This window comes from Triticum aestivum, chromosome 4B (genome assembly GCF_018294505.1).
Source record: "Triticum aestivum cultivar Chinese Spring chromosome 4B, IWGSC CS RefSeq v2.1, whole genome shotgun sequence".
NCBI lineage: Eukaryota > Viridiplantae > Streptophyta > Magnoliopsida > Poales > Poaceae > Triticum > Triticum aestivum.
The window spans coordinates 99,930,549-99,949,247 of record NC_057804.1 but is presented as its reverse complement, the minus strand read 5'-3'; positions in this window follow the sequence as shown (position 1 = coordinate 99,949,247).

Genomic DNA, 18,699 nt, shown 5'->3' with positions numbered 1-18,699 from the left:
AGCGGGGGTTCTGATGAATAGTTACTTCATGCAGGGTTATGGTCTATGGCGTACCATAATCGCCATTTATCTTTATTTCTTTGTTCAGAATTATGTGCGGTTTGTCTGCTTTGTGGGTCGTTGCAAGTCATTACGTGGCCTACTCTCTATGCTTTTATTTTTGGTTTGTAATGAATCAGACAAGATTTAAGGAGTGGAAAGTTCTATGTTGGAATGTTCGGGGCCTCAATTCTGAAGCGCGTCAGCTTGCTGTTAGGCAAAAGATCAATGAAAGTGGTTGTTCTGTTGTCTGTCTTCAGGAAACTAAATGCATGCATATGGACCAGCGTTTCATTAGGAAGTTCTGCCCGAGGCGTTTTGATACTTTTGTTTATGTACCTTCGGCTGGTGCGTCTGCTGGGATGGTGGTGGTTTGGAATCTTCCTTTTTTATTGGTTCTTTAATTGAGGCCAATTCCTATGGGATAATTGTGGAGTTTAATTCCAAACATACTTCAGAAACATGGTCTTTAGTCTCTGTTTATGGCCCGTGTCAAGGCCCTCCCCGTGATGATTTCGTTCAGTGGTTATATAATCTTAATATTCCGTTTGGGGAGAATTGGCTACTATTGGGTGATTTCAACTTCATGCGATCGCATGAGAACCGCAACCTTCCGGGAGGTGATGTTAATGATATATTCTTGTTTAATGAAATAATTGGGCATCTGGGTCTTGTTGAGCTACCAACCAAGGGGCGTCAATTTACTTGGTCGAATATGCAATCCTCACCACTTCTTGAGCAGATCGATTGGTTTTTCACGTCGGTTGCTTGGACCTCGGACCACCCCAACACGATGGTTCTCCCACTCGCACGCACTGCCTCTGATCATGTACCGTGTGTGGTCTCGATTGCCACTTGTATCCCCAAGGCCAAGGTTTTTCGCTTTGAGAATTATTGGGTTGATCTGCCTGGTTTTTCGGACTGTGTTGCTGAGGTTTGGAATAGGCCAGTGGTAAAATCATCGATGGCCCTAACAATCTCGGCTAAGTATAAGTCTCTCCGATATGCTCTAAAAAATGGCATTTAAATTTGTCCACAGTGAAAGCTCTAATTGCTGATTGTAATAAAGTGATTATGTTCCTGGACAATCTCGAGGAAATTAGGCCGTTGAGTAGGCCGGAGTTTAATTTTCGTCGAATTGTTAAATTGCATCTTGAAGATGTCTTACATTGGCAATTTATTTTCTGGAAGCAGTGTTGTACGATTAGAAACATCAAAGTTGGTGAAGAGAATTCAAAAAAAATTCATGCCATGGCTACAGAACGATTTCGTAAGAATGATATCTCCTCGATCAAGACTGTGGAGGGTGATGTGGTCATGGATCACCAACAGTTGGCTAGAATGTTCTGGGCCAATTTTAACCAACGAATGGGACAATCAAAAGGCATTCAAATGGGTTTTGATCTAGACACATTAATTACCAGCATTGATGGTCTGGAGGAGTTGTCTTTACCGTTCACGGACTCTGAGGTTGATGCGGTAATTAAGAATATGCCATCTGACCGCGCTCCGGGACCTGACGGATTTTCTGGGCTCTTCTTGAAGAAATGTTGGCCTATTCTGAAAGAGGATTTTATGAAGCTTGTGCAAGAATTTTATGAAGGGAAATGTAATTTGGAGTGTCTCAATACTTCTCTTATCACTCTCATTCCAAAGAAGCTGAGCCCTGAATATGTCGGTGATTTCCGGCCCATATCTTTGACTAATACATGTTTAAAATTCTTAACCAAGCTTCTGGCAAATCGTCTTCAGGGTGTGATCTTGAAATGTATCCATCGCAACCAATATGGTTTCCTCCGGTGTCGATCCATACAGGACTGTCTGGCGTGGTGTTTTGAGTATATCCACCAATGCAAAGCTTCCAAGAGGCCTATCATTCTTCTTAAACTTGACTTTGCAAAGGCGTTTGACACCATTGAGCATGAGCTGATTCTTCGGATTTTGAAATGCAAGGGTTTTGATGACCGTTGGACAAGTTGGATTAACAGCATTCTGTCCACGGGCTCCTCTTCGGTTCTTTTGAATGGAGTGCCGGGGAATCATTTCGTCTGTCGTTCGGGTGTTCGCCAAGGAGATCCGCTATCTCCTTTACTCTTTGTGATCGCGGTGGACTTGCTCCAATCGGTTGTAAATGAGATGTGCTCAAGGAATATCCTCACCTTGCCAATCCCAACAACCTCGAAGGACTATCCGATCGTGCAATATGCGGACGATACCCTCATCGTTCTTCCTGCTATTGACAGTCAGTTAATTGCTTTCAAGGAAATGCTTGAAGTTTTTGCCATATCAACCGATCTAAAAGTGAATTTTAGTAAATCATCTTTGATTCCTATCAATATGAGTGATGACGAGGGCAAGCGTGTAGCCGTTTTGCTAGGTTGTGATGTTGGTTCCATGCCATTCACTTACCTGGGTTTGCCAATGGGCACATCTAGGCCAACAATTTATGATATGTTGCCTTTGGTGGATCGTATTGAGAGGCGATTATCTGCGTCTTCCTGCCTCTTGAACCAAGGATGCCGGCTACAGCTCTTGCAATCTGTCCTTAGTTCTATACCAATATATTTCTTCTGCACCCTTTCACTGCCACAAGGTATCTTGAAGCAGATTGAACGGATTATGAGGCAATGCTTGTGGAGAGGGAATACGGATACGCCCCGGCAATCCTTGGCGGCTTGGGATTTGGTATGTCGTCCTAAATATTTGGGTGGTCTGGGAGTTCTGGACTTGAGCTCTCAAAATGATGCTTTGCTCATCAAGCATCTTTTTTAGTTCTTTAATAAGTTGGATGTGCCATGGGTATCTCTTATTTGGGACACTTATTATGCCTCTGCGCCCCCCCCCAAGCCACCCAAACCTGCGGTTCTTTCTGGTGGAGGGACGTTTTCAAGTTATATGATAAGTTTTGCAAGTTGGCTGTGCCTCTAGTTCGAGCTGTGGATAGGGTGATCTTCTGGCTTGACCGTTGGCAACTTGGCAGCAATATGGTTAGAATGCAACATCAGTTTCCGCGGCTCCACTCTTTTGTGATTGATGACACTCTCACAGTTAAGGATATTATGGAGCTGTCTGATTTCACTGATAATCTCCACCTGCCTCTCTCCGCTCAGGCCTTTGAGGAGTTTACTCAACTTCAGGAGATGATTTCTTTGGTTAATCTTCAAGATGGAAACAATGATGTCTGGAAATGGCCTTCCAAATCTGGTAATTACCAGTCCAGGATCTATTACTTGTCTTGCTTTTCAAACATGGTGGTTGACCCCATTTTCAAGTGGATCTGGAATTGTTCTTGTACTCTCAAGTTTAAGGTTTTTGGGTGGCTCTTATTGATGGATCGCCTAAATACTAGGGACATGATGCAGCGGCGGCATTGGATTATCCAAGATGACACATGTGTCCTTTGTCTCTCGGCATCACATGAGGACAGATAGCATCTCTTCTTTGCTTGTAATTTTAGCCAGCGTATCTGGAACTACCTGGGTATTTCATGGACTCCTCATCCTAACCAGACCACTTATGAGATGGCTTCTGATGCTAGGAGGGATTTTGGTCTTCCTTTTTTCTCTGAGGTAGTCTTCACTGCCACTTGGAATATTTGGACACAAAGAAATGGGAACATCTTCAGGAATGAGAGACCTTCTTTCAGGGCATGGAGGAGAATTTTTTTGCATGACATCTCTCTTTTAGCTCATAGAATCAAATGTAAATATAGGACTATTCTAATATCTTGGATAGCGGCCTTATCATAATTAGTTTTTTTCTTGTAAGTATTTCTCTCCCCCCTCTGTCTTACATTTGTAACTTTGTATGTCTTTGACTTTGTGGTTTAATAAAAGGTTGTGAGGTTGTTGCCTTGCAGTATATAGTCAAAAAAATTATAGATACGTTGGAGACGTATCAAGCATCCCCAAGCTTAATTCCTACTCGTCCTCGAGTAGGTAAATGATAAAAAAGAATTTTTGATGCGGAGTGATACTTTGGCATAATTTTAATGTAAATCTTCTTAATTGTGATATGAATATTCAGATCCGAAAGATTCAAGACAAAAGTTCATATTGACACAAAAATAATAATACTTAAAGCATACTAATCAAAGCAATCATGTCTTCTCAAAATAACATGGCAAAAGAAAGTTCATCCCTACAAAATCATATAGTTAGGTTATGCTTCATTTTCGTCACACAAAGATGTTCCCAACTTCTATACCCCCGATGACAAGCCAAGCAATTGTTTCATACTTAAATAATCTCAAACTTTTTCAACCTTCACGCAATACATGAGCGTGAGCCATGAATATAGCACTATGGGTGGAATAGAATATGATGATGGGGATTGTGTGGAGAAGACAAAAAAGGAGAAAGTCTCATGTTGACGAGGCTTAATCAACGGGCTATGGAGATGCCCATCAATTGATGTCAACATGAGGAGTAGGGATTGCCATGCAACGGATGCACTAGAGCTATGAATGCTCAACAAAAGAAAACTAGTGGGTGTGCATCCAACTTGCTTGCTCACGAAGACCTAGGGCATTTGAGGAAGCCCATCGTAGGAATATACAAGCCAAGTTCTATAATGAAAAATTCCCACTAGTATAAAAAGACAACTTATGAGACTCACTACATGAGGAAAAAGGTGCTACTTTGAAGCACAATATATGAGACTCACTGCATGAAGAACAAGGTGCTACTTTGAAGCACAAGTGTGGAAAAAGAGATAGTAGCATTGCCCTTATATATATATATATACATATATATATATATATTCCTTTTTTTGGGGCCTTTCTTTTTTTTTGGCCTTTTTTTTGGGCAATGCTCTAATAATGATGATCATCACACTTCTATTGATTACAACATAAGGATTACAACTCGAAACTTAGAACAAGATATGACTCTATATGAATGCCTCCGACGGTGTACCAGGATGGTGCAATGAATCAAGAGTGACATGTATGAAAAATAATGCATGGTGGCTTTGCCACAAATACGATGTCAACTACATGATCATGCAATGGCAATATGACAAAAGTAATGTATGTCATGATGATGATGATGGAAGTTGCATGGAAATATATCTCGGAATGGCTATGGAAATGCCATAATAGGTAGGTATGGTGGCTGTTTTGAGGAATATATAAGGAGGTTTATGTGTGATAGAGCGTATCGTATCACGGGGTTTGGATGCACCGGCGAAGTTTGCGCCAACTCTCAAGGTGAGAAAGGGCAATGCACGGTACCAAAGAGTCTAGCAATGGCGGAAAGGTAAAAGTGCGTATAATCCATGGACTCAACATCAGTCAAAAGAACTCATATACTTATTGCAAAGATTTAGAAGTCATCAAAAATCAAGTACTACATGCATGCTCCTAGGAGGATAGATTGGTAGGAAAAGACCATCACTCGTCCCCGACCGCCACTCATAAGGATGCACAAGCCAGGTACACTTCATGTTTCAAATTTGTTACACAACTTTAACCATACATGCATGCTACGGGACTTGCAAACTTCAACACAAGCATTTCTCAAATTCATAATCACCCAACTAGCACGACTTTGATATTATCACCTCCATATCTCAAAACAATTATCAAGCATCAAACTTATCTTAGTATTCAACGCACTCATAAGAAAGTTTCACATATCTTGAATACCAAGTATATTAACATTAAGCAAATTACCATGCTATTAACGACTCTCAAAATAATATAAGTGAAGCATGAGAGTTCATCTATTTCTTCAAAATAAAACTACCACCATGCTCTAAAAGATCTAAGTGAAGCACTAGAGCAAAAATTATCACGCTCAAAAGATATAAGTGAAGCACATAGAGTATTCTAGCAAATTCCAACTTGTGTAAGGCTCTCTCTCATTAAAGAATTTCAGATCTTGATTCTTTATTCAAACAGCAAGCAAAGCTAAAAAAACTACAATGCAAGGACAGCACAACTCATGTGAAGAAGCAAAAACTTAAGCTCAACCGATACTAACCGATAGTTGTTGAACAAGAAAGGTGGGATGCCTACCGGGGCATCCCCAAGCTTAGATGCTTGAGACTTCTTGAAATATTATCTTGGGGTGCCTTGGGAATCCTCAAGCTTGAACTTTTGTGTCTCTTTAATTCCTCTCATATCATGGTTTCTCTTCTTTTTATCAAAAGCTTCATTCACAACAAACTCAACAAGAACTCGTGAGATAGGTTAGTATAAACCAATGCAAAACCTTATCATATTCTACTGTAACAAATCACTTAAATTATTATTCAACATTGCATACTAAATGCCTCTGCATATTTAGTACTCCTATCATCAAATATAATCATTAAACAAACAAACATATGCAAACAATGCAACCATAACAGCAATCTGTCAAAACAGTATAGTCTGTAAAGAATTCAAGAGTATCAATACTTTCCTGACTCCAAAAATTATGAACTAAAATTCCCACTGTAATAAATTTATCAGAGCTCAATATGCAAAAAGATTCAATGTTAGACCATTCTCTGACTTTTCTAGGGAATTTTTGCAACAGCGGTAATTTTCTGTTTTCAAACAGCAACATGCAAACTAGCAAAATAAGCATGGCAAAGGCTATCCTTGACTTTTTTATTGAAACTAAAGATGCAAAACATTATTATAACTAACAGCAAGTAAAAACTAACAAGAGATAATGACGCTCCAAGCAGAACACATATCATGTGGTGAATAAAAATATAGCTCCAAGTAAAGTTACCGATGAACGAAGACGAAAGAGGGGATGCCTTCCGGGGCATCCCCAAGCTTAGTTGCTTGGTTGTCCTTGAATATTAACTTGGGGTGCCTTGGGCATCCCCAAGCTTAGGCTCTTTTCACCCCTTATTCCATAGTCCATTGATTCTTTACCCAAAAGTTGGAAACTTCAACCACACAAAACTCAAAACAAAACTCGTAAGCTCCGTTAGTATAAGAAAATAAAACCACCACTTAGGTACTGTAATGAACTCATTCTAAATTCATATTGGTGTAATATCTAATGTACTTCAACTTATCTATGGTTCATACCCTCCGATACTACTCATAGATGCATCAAAATAAGCAAACAACACATAGAAAACAGAATCTGTCAAAAACAGAACAGTGTGTAGTAATCTGTATAAAATGTATACTTATGGAACCCCAAAAATTATGAAATAAATTGCTGGACCTGAGAAATTTTTCTATTAATCATATTCAAAAAGAATCAACCTAAAAGCACTCTCCAGTAAAAAATGGCAGCTAATCTCGTGAGCGCTAAAGTTTCTGTTTTTCACAGCAAGATCACATAAACTTCACCCAAGTCTTCCCAAAGGTTCTACTTGGCACTTTATTGAAACAAAAGCTATAAAACATGATTACTACAGTATCATAATCATGTGGACACACAAAAACAGTAAGAATAAATATTGTGTTGTCTCCCAACAAGCGCTTTTCTTTAATGCCTTTCTAGCTAGGCATGATGATGACAATGATGCTCACATAAAAGATAAGAATTGAAACATAACGGGAGCATCATGAAGCATATGACTAGCATATTTAAGCCTAACCCACTTACTATGCATAGGGATTTTGTGAGCAAACAACTTATGGGAACAATAATCAACTAGCATAGGATGGCACAACAAGCATAACTTCAAGATTTTAAGCACATAGAGAGGAAACTTGACATTATTGAAATTCCTACAAGCATATGTTCCTCTCTTATAATAATTTTCAGTAGCATCATGAATGAATTCAACAATATAACCAGCACCTAAAGCATTCTTTTCATGATCTACAAGCATAAAAAATTTTCTACTCTCCACATAAGCAAAATTCTTCTCATTCGGAATAGTAGGAGTATCATAAGAGACTTGAACACTAAAAATTGTTTCCACATTAAAAGAGTAATGTTAAGAAAAAGGGTAATCATAATCATTACAAGATTTGTAAATATAATCATCACTACTTTTTATAGCATAAGTTTCATCACAATAATCATCATAAGTAGCAATTTCGTTCTCAGCATAATCGATTGAAACCTCTCCCAAGATAGTGGAATCACTAAATAAAGTTGACACTCTTCCAAATCCACTTTCATATTCATCACAATAAAATTTAACATCCTCCAAAATAGTGGGATCACTACTTCCTAAAGTTGACACTCTTCCGAACCCACTTTCATCAATATAATCATCATAGGTAGGAGGCATGCTATCATAATAACAACTTTGCATATCAAAACTTGGGATGCTAAAAATATCATATTCATTAAACATAGCATCCCCAAGCTTGGGACAAACATTAATTTCAGCAAATATATTCTCAAATATTTCATCCTCATCAAACATAGCTTCCCCAAGCTTTGCCCCTTTCATATCATAAGCATAATCACTCTCATCATTAAAAATATTAATAGCACCAATAGTATAGCAATTATCATCATCACAATGAGTAGTAGGAGCAACATCATTTGGGAGGGATACCTTTCTACCTTTGTTGCTCCTTATTTTCTTTTTCTTCTTCACATTATGTGTGGGTTCATCCTTCCTCTTTGAGCTTCTTATTGACGAGATTGGTTGAATAGAAAGCTCCTCCTCGTTACCTGATTCATCATAAGAAATAATAGGAGGATATTGGGAAGTTTCTTCTCTTTCATTAGTATTTTCTTCGTCCTCTATTTGTTTTCTTTCCTTTATGTAATTGGCAATATAAGGATTTTTAATGCAATTCACCGCACAATACATATAAATCTTCTCTAGATCAAAATCAAGAAATCTATCAAGACTAAATTTTGGAATACCCTCGGTTATACGTTTCATTTCTTCATAACCCAAAAGAAGGCTAAGCTCTTTAGGATGCTCAAAGGTAATCAAATTATCACAATATTTGGACACGACTTAATCACGAAACAAATAGCATTGGAGCTTTAAATGACCATGTTCATTGCAAAGTTCACAAGGAGCGCGAAAAATATTGAATCTTTCAGCACATTCATCTAGCTCTTCTTGCAACATTTTGGTTTCTAAGTACTTATGCCTCTTGCAATAAATATCTTCTCTATTTGGTGTGTTCATGCAAACATGCACTCCACAAAAGTTGACATGCTCATAAGAGATATTTTCATCATAACTAGTGCAATCATCATTAGCATCATGGATATTCAAAGAATTCGTACTAACAACATTGCAATCATGCTCATCATTCAAAGATTTAGTGCCAAACATTTTAGAGATTTCTTCTTCTAACACTTGAGCACAATTATCCTTTCCATCATACTCACGAAAGATATTAAAAAGGTGAAGCGTATGAGACAAACTCAACTCCATTTTTTTGTAGTTTTCTTTTATAAACTAGACTAGTGCTAAAACAAGATGTCGAGTTCGTACCAGTTTTTTTCATCCCAATAAGTCCATCATATATCATCATTATTGCCTTTCACTTGCACGACCAAACGATGTGTATAATAATAAGAGTGCACGTGCATTGGACTAAGTTGGAATCTGCAAGCATTCAACTCAAGAGAGAAGACAAGTAATATGGGCTCTAAATTAAATAAACAATCATGCATATGAGAGCCACTAAACATTTTCAATATGGTCTTCTCGACCCCCAAAGGAAAGAAAAGAAAAGAAAACTATTTACACTGGAAAGCTCCCAACAAGTAAGAAGAAGAACTAGAAATCTTTTTGGGTTTTCATTTTAATTCCTACTACAAGCATGGAAATTAAACTGACTATTTTTTTTTTGTTTTTTTAAGGTTTATCAAACACACAAGAAGAAAACTAGAAAGGGAAATTTAAACTAGCATGGATAATATAATGAAAGAGTATGAGCACTGATGACTAGTGTGTGAACATGAATGTAAAGTCGATGAGAAATACGTACTCCCCCAAGCTTAGGCTTTTGGCCTAAGTTGATCTAGTATCAAGGACCACCTGGCGGATATCCATAAGTGAAACTGGGGTTGTACTGAGATGCAGCGGCAACCGCCTCCCGAGCTGCGACATGTTGGCAAGCTGCCTCCGCTCTCCTCTCGTGTTCAGCTGCTTCCTCCCTGGTGACAACATATCTTCCTTTTGCCTGATAATCAAAAAGGTAGGGAGTAGGAAGAATAACATGGATGACGTTGCGTCTATCATAGATTAGTCGATATTGGAGGAATTGTTCATTCCTCCCAAGAAATTGATGATGGACCATAGCTTCATAATCCAAATAAACAGGAGGTATTATCATATCTCCCTCTCGTGGGGCTATACCAAGATAATTAGCCACACGGGTTGCATAAATTCCTCCAAATAAATTTCCCTTTCTACTATTATTCTGTAACCTACGTGCAACTATTGCTCCCAAGTTATAACCTTTATAACCTAACACAGCACTCTTGAGGACACACAGATCAGGGACACACATGTGAGATGCTTCGTCTTTACCATTAATGCATCTACCAATAAAGAGAGCAAATTAATGTATAGCAGGAAAATGAATGCTCCCTATGGTAGCTTGTGCTATGTCCCTAGATTCCCCCATAGTAATACTAGCAAGAAAATCACTAAATTCAGATTTGTGAGGATCATTAATATTGCCCCACTACGGGAGTTTGCAAGCAGTTGTGAAATCCTCTAAATCCATGGTATAAGATGTATCATAAATATCAAATATGACACTAGGAGAATTACGCGCACAGTTATATTTGAATCTCCGCACAAAAGAATTAGTCAATTGATAATGATGCGGACACTTATCTTGTAAGAAGTCTTCCAGCTCGGCATTACGCACATACGTGTCAAATTCCTCCTTGAAGCCTGCTTTGACCATAAAATCATCGGATGGCCACTCACAAGCTCGTACATCTGCGTCCCTAGGCAATTCAACATCTTGCTCACGTATAGCAATCCTTGGCCCTTTCTTTGCCGAGGAACCACCTTGGTACATTCTTCTGAGCATAATTCTTTTTCTGAAAATTTCTGAAATTTTAGTAACTTCAAAATAAAAGTGAATAAATCTAAGCAAGATTGGTAGCAACTACTCCTACAAGTGCCTAGAGCCTATATCATGCATTGGAATTGCTTGGGACCTCATAAATTTAACATGCAAGCTCAAGAACATGGTCACCTATGCAGCAAAAATTTGCAATGAATAAAGCACTAGAACAAAACCTAATTGGGCCAATGGAGGAGTCACACACCAAGCAACAATCTCCCAAAGCAGTTTTGTGAATGGAGCTTTGAGCGGGGAGATCGAAAATCACAGCAAAATGAGCTAGAACTCGTGCTTGAGCTGGATGGGGATTTTTTGGGGGTAGAAGATGAAGTGTGTGGGTGCTGGCATAGTGGAGGGGGGCCACCAGGGGCCCACGAGATAGGGGGCGCGCCGTATAGGGGGGGGCTCCACTCTCGTGGCCTGGTGCTTGCCCCTCCTGTAGTGTTTTCAGTGCCTAAAATCCTCAAATAATCCATAAAAAAATCATACTAAATTTGCAGGGCATTTGGAGCACTTTTATTTTCGGGATATTTTTTAATGCACGGATAATTCGGAAAACAGACAGATAATACTATTTTTGCTTTATTTATTCTAAATAACAGAAAGTAAAAAGTGGGTACAAAAGGTTGTGCCTTCTAGTTTCATCCATCTCATGATCATCAAAATGAACCCACTAATAAGGTTGATCAAGTCTTGTTAACAAACTCATTCCGAATAACACGGAACCGGAGAGATTTCGAATGACACTAAGTTACCTCAACGGGGATATGAAAATCCCCAACAATAAGAATATCATACTTTTTCTTGACAGTAGGGAGAGGAAATTCAAAACCTCCAATAATGATAGTTGGAACTTTTCCAATAGAATTGATGCTATGAACTTGAGATTGTTTCCTCGGAAAGTGTACCGTATGCTCATTACCATTAACATGAAAAGTGACATTGCCTTTGTTGCAATCAATAACAGCCCCTGCAGTATTAAGAAAAGGTCTACCAAGGATAATAGACATACTATTGTCCTCAGGAATATCAAGAATAACAAAGTCCGTTAAGATAGTGACATTTGCAACCACAACAGGCACATCCTCACAAATACCGACAGGTATATCAGTTGATTTATCAGCCATTTGCAAGGATATTTCAGTAGGTGTCAACTTATTCAATTCAAGTCTACAATATAAAGAGAGAGGCATAACACTAACACCGGCTCGAAGATCACATAAAGAAGTTCTAACATAATTTCTTTTAATGGAGCATGGTATAGTTGGTACACCCGGATCTCCAAGTTTCTTTGGTATTCCACCCTTAAAAGTGTAATTAGCAAGCATGGTGAAAATTTCAGCTTCTATCTTTCTTCTATTTGTAATGATATCCTTCATATACTTAGCATAAGGATTTAATTTGAGCATATCAGTTAAGCGCATACGTAAGAAAATAGGTCTGATCATTTCAGCAAAGCGCTCAAAATCCTCATCATCCTTTGACTTGGATGGTTTAGGAGGAAAGGGCATGGGTTTCTGAACCCATGGTTCTCTTTCTCTATCGTGCTTCCTAGCAACAAAATCTCTCTTATCATAATGTTGATTCTTTGATTGTGGGTTATCAAGATCAACAGCAGGTTCAATCTCTACATCATTGTTTTTGCTAAGTTGAGCATCAACATGAACATTATCATTAACATTATCACTAGGTTCATGTTCATCACCTGATTGTGTTTCAGCATCAGAAATAGAAATATCATTTGGATTCTCAGGTGTGTCTACAGTAGGTTCACTAGAATCATACAAAGTTCTATCATTTTTCTTTTTCTTCTTTTTGGAAGAACTAGGTGCTTCTAAATTATTTCTCTGAGAATCTTGCTCGATTCTCTTAGGGTGGCCTTCAAGATACAAAGGTTCCTGAGTCATTCTAGCAGTTCTAGTAGCCACTTTAACAGCAAAGCCATTTTTATTATTTAATTCATCAAGCAAATCATTTTGAGCTTTAAGTACTTGCTCAGCTTGAGTAGCAACCATAGAAGCATATTTGCTAATGAGGTGGAGTTCACCTTTAACTCTAGCCAAGTTATCGCTTACGCGTCCTATCCTGAAAGCATTATTCTTTAACTCTCTACCAACATAAGCATTAAAACTTTCTTGTCTAGCCATAAAGTCATCAAATGCATCTAAGAATGGGCTATGAAATTTAGTAGAGGGTATTTCAACTTTATCATATCTATAGAGAGAATTTACCTTTACTACCTGTGTCGGGTTATCAAGACAATGTGGTTGTTCAACAGGCGGTATATTAAGACCATGTATTTCTTCGATAGGTGGTAAATTCTTAACATCTTCAGCTTTAATACCTTTTTCTTTCATTGATTTCTTTGCCTCTTGCATATCTTCAGGACTGAGGAATAAAACACCTCTCTTCTTCAGAGTGGGTTTAGGAATAGGCTCAGGAGTTGGCTCAATTGGTTCAGGAATTGGCTCAGGAAGAGTCCAATTATTTTCATTAGTCAACATATTATTCAATAATATTTCAGCTTCATCGACTGTTCTTTCTCTGAAAACACAACCAGCATAACTATCCAAGTAGTCCTTGGAAGCATCGGTTAGTCCATTATAAAAGATATCAAGTATTTCATTTTTCTTGAGAGGATGATCGGGCAACGCATTAAGTAACCGGAGAAGCCTCCCCCAAGCTTGTGGGAGACTCTCTTCTTTGGTTTGCACAAAATTGTATATTTCCCGCAAGGCAGCTTGTTTCTTATGAGCAGGGAAATATTTAGTAGAGAAGTAATAAATCATATCCTGGGGACTACGCACACAACCAGGAGCAAGAGAATTATACCAAGTCTTAGCATCACCCTTTAATGAGAACGGAAATATCTTAAGGATATAATAATAGCGAGACTTCTCATCATTAGTAAACAGGGTAGCTATATCATTCAACTTGGTAAGATGTGCCACAACAGTTTCAGATTCAAGGCCATAAAAAGGATCAGATTCAACTAAAGTAATAATCTCAGGATCAACAGAGAATTCATAATCCTTATCAGTAACACAGATAGGTGAAGTAGCAAAAGCAGGGTCAGGTTTAATTCTAGCATTAAGAGACTGCTGCTTCCATTTAGCTAAAAGTTTCTTAAGATCATATCTATCATTGCAAGCAAAGATAGCTCTAGCAGCTTCTTCATTCATAACATAACCCTCAGGAACAATAGCCAATACATAATCATTGGGAGAACTTTCATCATCACTATCATCAATAATAGCATCTTCAATAATTTCATTCCCCCTAACTCTAGCAAGTTGTTCATCAAGAAATTCACCTAATGAGTATCACGCACAGAAGTAGTTTCATCATGCATAGCAGAAGTGGCATCATCAATAACGTGCGACATATCAGAATTCATAGCAGTAGCAGGTTTAGGTATCACAAGCTTACTCATAACGGAAGGAGAATCTAGTGCAAAGCTAGATGGCAGTTCCTTACCTCCCCTCATAGTTGAGGGATAGATCTTGGTTTTAGCGTCTTTCAAGTTCTTCATAGTGATCAACAGATATAAATCCCAAGTGACTCAGAGAATAAAGCTATGTTCCCCGGCAACGGTGCCAGAAATTAGTCTTGATAACCCACAAGTGTAGGGGAACGCAACAGCTTTCGAGGGTGAAGTACAAACCAAATTTATTGATTCGACACAAGAGGAGCCAAAGAATATTCTTGAGTATTAGCAGTTGAGTTGTCAATTCAACCACACCTGGATAACTTAGTATCTGCAGCAAAGTGTTTAGTAGCAAAAGTGGTATGATAATAAAGGTAACGGTAGCAAAAGTAAAGATAATTGTTTTTGGGTTTTTGTAGTAGTTGTAACAGTAGCAACGGGAAAGTAAATAAGCGAAGAACAATATATGAAAAGCTCGTAGGCAATGGATCAGTGATGGATAATTATGCCGGATGCGATTCCTCATGTAATAGCTATAACATAGGGTGACACAGAACTAGCTCCAGTTCATCAATGTAATGTAGGCATGTATTCCGTAAATAGTCATACGCGCTTATGGAAAAGAACTTGCATGACATCTTTTGTCCTACCCTCTCGTGGCAGCGGGGTCCTAGTGGAAACTAAGGGATATTAAGGCCTCCTTTTAATAGAGAACCGAAACAAAGCATTAGCACATAGTGAATACATGAACTCCTCAAACTACGGTCATCACCGAGAAGTATCCCGATTATTGTCACTTCGGGGTTGTCGGATCATAACACATAATAGGTGACTATAGACTTGCAAGATAGGATCAAGAACACACATATATTCATGAAAACATAATAGGTTCAGATCTAAAATCATGGCACTCGGGCCCTAGTGACAAGCATTAAGCATAGCAAAGTCATATCAACATCAATCTCAGAACATAGTGGATACTAGGGATCAAACCCTAACAAAACTAACTTGATTACATGGTAAATATCATTCAACCCATCACCGTCCAACAAGCCTACGATGGAATTACTCACACACGGCGGTGAGCATCATGAAATTGGTGATGGAGGATGGTTGATGATGATGACGGCGACGAATCCCCCTCTCCGGAGCCCCGAACGGACTCCAGATCAGCCCTCCCGAGAGAGATTAGGGCTTAGCGACGGCTCCGTGTCGTAAAACGCGATGAAACTTTCTCTCTGATTTTTTTCTCCCCGAACGTGAATATATGGAGTTGGAGTTGAGGTCGGTGGAGGTCCAGGGGGCCCACGAGATAGGGGGCGCGCCCTACAGGGGGGCGCCCCCTGTCTCGTGGACAGGCCCTGGGCCCCCTGATGTATTTATTTCGCCCAAAAATTCTTATTAATTCCAAAAAGTGCCTCCGTGGATTTTCAGGACATTCCGAGAACTTTTCTTTTCTACACATAAAACAACATCATGGCAGTTTTGCTGAAAACAGCGTCAGTCAGGGTTAGTTTCATTCAAATCATGCAAGTTAGAGTCCAAAACAAGAGCAAAAGTGTTTGGAAAAGTAGATACGTTGGAGACGTATCAGACCTCTCTAGTGCTTCAGCGGCCTTGGTCTTTGCTGCCTGGTTATATGCCCACCCGAAACTCCTCCTACCGGTCATGGCGAAACGACTTGACAGGAAAGACCAGTTTTGTAGGTGATGAGGAGAGGAAATGTGAAGTAATTTTCGAGTGGGTAGCTTTTATAGTCCAGTGTTAAGTGTGAACACATATAAGTTTGATCTGTGTGAACAGATTTGCAATTACTTATTGCGTTGTAATCTGCAATGTGAGGAGAAACAAAGTCAAAATTTATTGATGGTTCTGGGCCCACAAAGCCCCGTTTTTGTTGTTCTATCTCATCGCAAACAGTTCTTTTGGATCAACCGTATGCCACGCATCGGAAGCCCGAAACGTGGGCCTTGTTCTTGGATGTACGTGTACGTGTCTGCCCACTATCACACACGAACTTACTATAGTAACCGTTTGTGTTATAATTTCTCATCCCGAATAGTTCATCCGAGTGGGCTATTTGCTGCGTATCACACACATCTGGTTTACACGAATCGTTTGTGTTCTTTGGGCTGATCGCAAATGTTGCATATCACACACATCTTGTTAAGATGAACCGTTTTTGTTCTCTTGCCTAATCGAAAATAGTTTGTCCGAGTGAACCGTATGCCGTATATCACACACACCTTGATCTGGTTGACCGTTTCTATTGCATTCCCTAATAGCACATAGTTCATCGGAGGGAACTGTATGTCGTATATCGCACACAAATTGATATGGCTGCCCATTTTTGTTGTTCTTCCTCATCACAAACAGTTCTGCTGAATCAACTGTATGCCCTACATCACACACGCAACTAAAATCTGAACCGTGTTTGATGCATCAGTCATCGCAAACGTTTTGGACATTTTTGACTGTTCTCTAACACCACCGTTTGCGATTATTGCATTGCACACAGTTTCTCGAAGGGTCTATGATCGTAGTGTCGCGTTAGCAGCATCCTGTAGTAGTGGGGGGCAGTATGCCTAAGATATAGAGATGTGAAACATCTATGAAAGAAGAACCGACAAAAACTCCAACATCGAAAACATCATAGAAGATGCATATGAACTCCGTTTTTGATGAACTCGAGCTTGTCATGAAGATGACCATAAGCTATAAATCTCACAAAGAGAAACACCAAACAGGAACCAAGAAATGTGATGCAAGGATGCAATGGTTTGAGCTCTCTACGAACGATATGATCAAGCTACTAACTTGAGAGCCCCCCCCCCTTGATAGTACGACAATTAATCCTATAACCTGGTCTCCCAACTACCACCATGAGACCAGTAAAATAGCAAACCTATCAAGTGCAAACATTTGCCTTGCACATAGTCCACTTGAGCTAGATGATGATGGACTTGACTTCCTCAAGTTGGACTACATTTCTTGATTGCGTTGGCTCGATGAAGACTAGTTGATTGCTCCCCCATACTACACTATGGGTGAGCCACTCTTCGGCACATCTTCACAAGTCCATTGTCACCATAATGTACGTTAAGCTGCAAGCATGATCTCTTCGTGATGCTCCACTAGAACTTGCACATCGCAATCTTGATGATGATCACCACTTGATGTCATCCTCCATGGGTTGTATGAGATCTTCTTGACGTAAGCCCATGGAAACACACCTAACCCCACATAGAACTCTCATGTAGACCATGGGTTAGTACACAAAGCATAATGTACAATGCTTACTATACCATCGGATCACTTGATCGCTCTCGGTACATCTTGTACGCTTTGTGTGTTGATCAACTTGATTCACTCTTTGACTTAGTCATGATCAACCTTGAATCATGTCTTCTCTATAGCCAAACTTTGGATAATTCCTTGAAAAGCACCTTGGTCAACACATAAACTCCTTGAAACCAACAAATGGACTTCAAGAAAAAGCCTATGGACAAATCCTAGAATATAACTCAAAGCAACCATTAGTCCATAGAGAATGTCATCAATTACCAAAACCACACATGGGAGCACCATGCTCTTTCAGACGGGACATACCCTGGGTGACCCTCATATGGAACACTTACTACAATGGGTCTATTTCACACGCGGGTTGACCCCTGTGGATCATTCTGGTGGTGTGGTCTGATTCATCTCATGCCAATCTATCGAGGGGTGACCAAAATTCAAATATGTAGTGGCTCGTCAGCTCTCTTCTGGAAGGATGATTGGAAACAAGCTATATATGTTGAATCATTTCCACGAGCGTACTCGTACATTATTGTTGAAGATGCCTCGGTCAGGGAATTCCTCTCAACCACCGACTGCGTACAACTTTTCAGCTTCCCTATTAGTGCAAACTCATGATGAAGTGAAATAGATTTAGAATAGGTGATCGACACTGATCTCTCTGGACCAAATGACATACTAACATGTGTTTGGGGAGCTTACTTCAGAGATGTATTTGCTCATGATGCTTTCAAATGGCTATGGAAGTCAAAGAGTGTGCCTAAAATCAAGGTCTTTGTCTAGTTCCTGTTGTCTGGCCGTCTCAACACAAGAAACATGCTCAAAAGGAGACACTATAACATTGGAAGCAACCTTGATTGTTTGTTGTGTGGTGATAATATCGAGGAGACGGTGGAACACTTATTCTTTGACTGTAGATTCAACCAGGAATGTTGGAGAACCCTTAATATCAATTGGACCTCAC